The sequence below is a fragment of the Triticum aestivum genome, chromosome 1B (assembly GCF_018294505.1).
Source record: "Triticum aestivum cultivar Chinese Spring chromosome 1B, IWGSC CS RefSeq v2.1, whole genome shotgun sequence".
NCBI lineage: Eukaryota > Viridiplantae > Streptophyta > Magnoliopsida > Poales > Poaceae > Triticum > Triticum aestivum.
In genome coordinates this window covers 576834077-576841070 of record NC_057795.1, presented here as the reverse complement: position 1 = coordinate 576841070, position 6994 = coordinate 576834077, and positions in this window count along the sequence as shown.

Genomic DNA, 6994 nt, shown 5'->3' with positions numbered 1-6994 from the left:
CTCCAACATTCTTGTTTCAATATATAAACCCAGCCAGCTTCCTGAAAGCACGCACCCTCCAAACATGGTAATTGCCAATATAAAGACTAGAGGGTAACAAAACACTATTAGCATTTTTGCCAAAACAACAAAAACAAACACTAGCAAATTCCCTAAGCACTCTGTATCCCTAATAAAATTCTAAAAAAGACATATGACAGAGGATTTATAATAAATGAACTCCCTCCGTGCAACGCCATGGCCGGTGATAATATGACCATCGCTTTGGTCCTCCCCCACGCGTCCTCCGAGTTGTTGAGCGTGTAGTGCCCCCCCCCCCCCCCCCATCACCTTTCATCACCACATCATCCCCTATCATGACATCCAGCAGGTGCTTCACGCCATGTCTCAACGTTGCCCTGTCACCCCCATCTCACCGCACCATCGTTGCCTTTGAGCTACCGCTGCTTGCTTGGAGCCAGCCACGCAGCCGTCACCAACCCTCCGTCATGGCACATGATGATGGTGTCCCGGCTAAGGGGCCTCTCACCAGGAGGGTTCTCCGTCTGGTGGTCCGGGCTGAGAACCCCTTTGTCGGTTGTATCCTGGGCTACTTTGGTCGGCCTATGGCGTATCACGTGAAGATTTCAGAAGACTTGATGTGCAAGCCAAGAAGCTGAGATCGTGGAGATTCTACCTCCCCGTACATAGCCGACTAGGATCCATGTACCCTAGAACCCCCGGTGTGCTACATAAGCCAGGCACCAGGCTCGTATATAGACAACTTATAATGGTACTCTTGATGCACTCAAACACAATAAAACACAACCGGGATGTAGGTTACTATCTCCTCCAGAGAGCCCGAACCTGGGTAAAATCATCATCTCTGATACCATCGCGCCAAGTAGCCTAGTTTAGGATACGCTACCAAGGGATATGTCGGATTTAACTTCGACAGTGGTGGCCCATGTAGGTCCTCCTAGGTGAATGTCGCGGCATGATGGGAGTGCGGATAAATGCTTAAATTGGTTCCAGTGCGATCTTCGTGCCCGACCAGGTGTTCGTCTTAGCCAGTGTCACCCTTGTCTCCAACTCAACTAGCCACCTCAGCCAGGCCAAATCCTTCGCTCCAGGCTGGATCTTAGGATTCGACAACATGGAGTACACGAGGATCTCCGGGGCGAGCTAATCTTCTCATGTTTTGCATCTTATCAGATCGAGGGGTAGTAGACGCCGAATCTCCCAATTGTGGAGTTTCTTGAGGAAGTCGATTTTTGACCCACCCAATACCAATCTCGTTGCCGACGTTGAAGATCATACTGACATCCTCGAAGGAACCACCGATGAGGTTGATGACAAGAAGACGAGGTCGGCGAGTCCACGAATAGCTGACCACCAGCCACGATGCCCTCGAGCAAATGGAAGGAGACCTCTACCTACGACATCTACATGGTGGACATGCCAAATGCCAGTAACAATGGCGGTGGCGACGATGATGTCAACGACAAAAATGATGGCTACGACAAGAACATCGCCAGCGACAATGACAACACCAACGGAAACAATGGCAACGGCCCTGGCGACCCTTCAAGTGATTGCCCACTTAATGAGAATGGGGATCCCAATAGAGAGTATGGTCCCTTTGATGAGCACATTCTAAATGAATTGCTCAGCAGCCCATGCCACGATGAATGTCATGAGAGGTTGGTCACTGGTCAGGTCGGCCATAGTCAAGGGACAACAAGCGGCTACTTCAACGGATGTAGGTCGTCGATGATCACTGGCAGCAAATCCTCCAACACGAGGAGAATCTGAAGAACAAGAAGAATTATAAGGCGGCCAAGAAGGTGGCGGACAAGGAAGGTCGGAACCTGATGAAGGACTTGGATGCCACTTCGGACCATAGTGTGATTTCTAAATGCATGTGGGCTAAAGACCTACACCCCTGTGCAGGAGATTGGCCTACTAGTCTTGATGGCCGACTGGCTGACAAGGACAAACACGCTAAGAAGGTGGGGGAACGTCGCATGAAAAGTCGCATTGACATATCTCACGACGTGGGCTGCTCGGATAGCTAAAGTTGGGACAAGTCAATTTACCGCCCCAAGAGGTGTTACGCGGCATTGGCCAAGGACAACGCATCCCAGACGATCTACCAGTCCAGGCACAACGCACCATGTCCCCCACACTGCCATGAGACATCGGTGAAGGGAATATGCCCTAGAGGCAATAATAAAGTTATTATTTATTTCCTTATTTCATGATAAATGTTTATGATTCATGATAGAATTGTATTAACCGGAAACTTAGTACATGTGTGAATACATAGACAAAACATAGTGTCCCTAGTATGCCTCTACTTGACTAGCTCGTTAATCAAAGATGGTTATGTTTCCTAATCACAGACATGTGTTGTCATTTGATGAACGGGATCACATCATTAGGAGAATGATGTGATGTACATGACCCATCCGTTAGCTTAGCATTATGATCATTACAGTTTCATTGCTACTGCTTTCTTCATGACTTATACATGTTCCTCAGACTATGAGATTATGCAACTCCCGAATACCGAAGGAACACTTTGCGTGCTACCAAACATCAGAACGTAAAAGGGTCATTATAAAGATGCTCTACAGGTGTCTCCAAAGGTGCTTGTTGGGTTGGCATAGATCGAGATTAGGATTTGTCACTCCGTGTTTTGGAGAGGTATGTCTGGGCCCTCTCGGTAATGCTCATCACTATAAGCCTTGCAAGCAATGTGACTAGTGAGTTAGTTGCGGGATGAAGTATTACAGAACGAGTAAAGAGACTTGCCGGTAACGAGATTGAACTAGGCATGATGATACCGACGATCGAATCTCGGGCAAGTAACATACCGATGACAAAGGGAGCAACGTATGTTGTTATGCGGTTTGACCAATAAAGATCTTCATAGAATATGTAGGAGCCAATATGAGCATCTAGGTTCCGCTATTGGTTATTGACCGGAGATGTGTCTCGGTCATGTCTACATAGTTCTCGAACTCGTAGGGTCCGCACGCTTAACGTTCGATGATGATATGTATTATGAGTTATGTGTTTTTGATGACCTATGTTTGTTTGGAGTCCCGGATGAGATCACGGACGTGACAAAGAGTATCAAAATGGTCGAGACATAAAGATTTATATATTGGACGTCTATATTCGAACACGAGAAGTGTTCCAGAAAGTTTCGGATAAAAAATGGAGTGCCGGAGGGGTTACCGGAACCCCCCGGGGAACTAATGGGCCACATTGGGCCTTAGTGGAGAGAGAGAGAGGGGTGGCCAGGGCTGGCCATACGCCCCCTCCCCCTTGGGTCCGAATTGGACTAGGGAAGGGGGGCGGCGCCCCCCTTTCCTACTCCCTCTCCCTCTACTTCCTTCCCCTCTCTCGGGAGGTGGACTCCTACTAGGACTTGGAGTCCTAGTAGGACTCCTCTCTCCCAGGCGCGCCTACAGGGGCCGGCCGGCATCCCCCTTGCCTCCTTTATATACGGGGGCAGGGGGCATCCTAGAACACACAAGTTTCTCTTAACCATGTGTAGTGCCCCCCACCATAGTTACACACCTCGGTCATACCATCTTAGTGCTTAGGCGAAGCCCTGTGCCGGTAACTTTGTCATCACCATCGCCACGCCATCGTGCTGACGGAACTCACCCTCGTCCTCAGCTGGATCAAGAGCACGAGGGACGTCATCGAGCTGAACGTGTGCTGAACGCATAGGTGTCGTGCGTTCGGTACATGATCGGTTGAATCGCGAAGAAGTTCGACTACATCAACCGCGTTATTGAAACGCTTCCGCTTTCGGTCTATGAGGGTACGTGGACACACTCTCCCCTCCCGTTGCTATGCATCACCAAGATAGATTTTGCGTGATTGTAGGAATTTTTTTGAGATTACCGTGTTCCACAACAGTGGCATCCGAGCCAGGTCTGTGCATAGATGTTATATGCACGAGTAGAACACAAAGAGTTGTGGGCGATAATAGTCATACTGCTTACCACCAATGTCTTACTTTGAGTCGGCGGTATTGTTGGATGAAGCGGCCCAGACCGATATTACATGACCATGTTCATGAGACTAGTTCTACCGACTTTGCACATAGGTGGCTGGTGGGTGTCTGTTTCTCCAACTTTAGTTGAATCGAGTTTGACGACGGCCGGTCCTTGTTGAAGGTGAAAACAGCACACTTGACGAAAAATCGTTGTGGTTTTGATGCGTAGGTAAGAACGGTTCTTGCTAGAAGCCCGTAGCAGCCACGTAAAACTTACAACAACAAAGTAGAGGACGTCTAACTTGTTTTTGCACGGCTTATTGTGATGTGATATGGTTAAGAGATGATGTGATATAATTTTTTGTATGAGATGATCATATTTGTAATAAAGTTAGCAACTGGCAGGAGCCATTTGGTTGTCGCTTTATTATATGCAATGCAATCACCATGTAATTGTTTTACTTTATCACTAAGCGGTAGCGATAGTCGTAGTAACAATAGTTGGTGAGACGACAACGATGCTACGATGGAGATCAAGGTGTCGCGCCGGTGACGATGGAGATCATAACGATGCTCCAGTGATGGAGATCATGAGCACAAGATGATGATGGCCATACCATGTCACATATTTTGATTGTATGTGATATTTATCTTTTATGCATCTTATTTTGCTTAGTATGACGGTAGCATCATAAGATGACCCCTTACTAAATTTCAAGGTACAAGTGTTCTCCCTGAGTATGCACCGTTACTACAGTTCGTCATGCCGAGACACCACGTGATGATCGGGTGTGATAAGCTCTACGTTTATATACAACGGGTGCAAGCCAGTTTTGCACACGCAGAATACTTGGGTTAAACTTGACGAGCCTACACTACTAGGGAAAAGCCTAGCAGCAGCGCGGGTTTTGGGCCTATTAGTAGCGCGGGGGCCGGCGCTACAGCTAACGTATAGAAGTAGCGCGGGTGCCACCCGCGCTACTACTACGTCCGTTAGTAGTAGCGTGGGTAAAAACCCGCGCTACTACTAATCTCTAATCTCTGATTTTTTTTGAATTTTTTCGATTTTTTTTCGATTTTCCCCCTAATTTTCAAATTTCTGAATTATTTTAACCTTAAATCTCTAATCACCCCTCATTGCTGCTCAATTTAATCTCTAATCTCTAATCACCCCTCATTATTCCAAATCATCTAACTTCCTGGACGGTCACCCATCCTCTCACTACTCCAGCCTGAGCACGCTTAACTTCCGGGTTCTATTCTCCCTCGTTTCCAAGTCTGCACTTGTTGTTTTCCTAACAATAGTAAGATGTTAATCCTATTAACCTCGGGAATTTAGCTTGAGCATGAAGTCACACATTTCACTGTTTGAATTTGAAACTATTGTTCTAAAAAACTAGTAACACTAATAATTCTTGAATAATTAGTTTGACCATTGTTTGACCATAGTTTGACCGGATTTTACCAAAATTCAAAAAAACTGAAATAATTATTTAGTAACACTAATATTCTTGAATAATTAGTTTGACCAGATTTAACAAAAAATTTAAAAAATTTGAAATTTGATGAATTTTTTTGCCTCCAGATCTTAAAAGCCCCGTAACTTTTTTCCTGTTAGGTTTTGAGGATTTTGAAAATGTTTAACGAGGTTCTCCCGTTAAATTTGGATGTAACTTTTCGAGTAGATGATTTTTCATATAAAAAACTTTTCACCGAGTTAGTATGCAAAAGTTATGCCCATTTTTACAAATTCTCGAGAGATTTTGCAAATAAAGTCGAAATTCATATTTGCAAATTTTCCCAACAACTAGACCACATATCACATGGGAAACTTATTTTCTTTTATTTTTTTGACATTTTCATCATTTTCTTTTATGTATTTTTAAAACTGAAAAGGCGATCCACAGGGGGGGGGTAGAGTTTGAGAATGGGACCTTTAGTACCGGTTGGTGGCTCAAACCGGGACTAAAGGTCTAACCTTTAGTACTAATATTTAGTAACACTAATATTCTTGAATAATTATTTAGTAACACTAATACTTCTTGAATAAGTAGTTTCACCATAGTTTGACCAGATTTGACCAAAATTGAAAAAAAACTGAAATCGTATGCAAAAGTTATATTATACATTTTTTGAAGTTTCCTTTTAGAATAACTTTCTTCCATAGGCCGCCAAATTTGACCAGATTGACCAGATTTGACCATCTTGAATAACTTTTTTTCCTTTTAGAATTTGAGGATTCTAAAAATTTGCAAACAGGCCATTGGCCGCCAAAATCGGATGCGGATTGTCGTGCTGAACATTTTGATATATTATACGTTTTTTTTGACATCGTATGTAAAAGTTATAGTTGTTTTACATTTTCCCTACACTTTTTGCAAATCATGTCATAGTACATTGCAGGACCTTGAAGTATGTCTAGAGGGGGGGTGATTAGACTACTTGACCAATTAAAAACTTAGCCTTTCCCAATTTTAGAGTTTGGCAGATTTTAGCTATCTTAGGACAAGTCAAGCAATCATCACACAATTCAAGCAAGCATGCAAAGAGTATATAGGCAGTGGAAATTAAAGCATGCAACTTGCAAGAAAGTAAAGGGAAGGGTTTGGAGGATTCAAACGCAATTGGAGACACGGATGTTTTTGGCGTGGTTCCGATAGGTGGTGCTATCGTACATCCACATTGATGGAGACTTCAACCCACGAAGGGTAACGGTTGCGCGAGTCCACGGAGGGCTCCACCCACGAAGGGTCCACGAAGAAGCAACCTTGTCTATCCCACCATGGCCGTCGCCCACGAAGGACTTGCCTCACTAGCGGTAGATCTTCATGAAGTAGGCGATCTCCTTGCCCTTACAAACTCCTTGGTTCAACTCCACAATCTTGTCGGAGGCTCCTAAGTGACACCTAGCCAATCTAGGAGACACCACTCTCCAAGAAGTAACAAATGGTGCGTTGATGATGAACTCCTTGCTCTTGTGCTTCAAATGATAGTCTC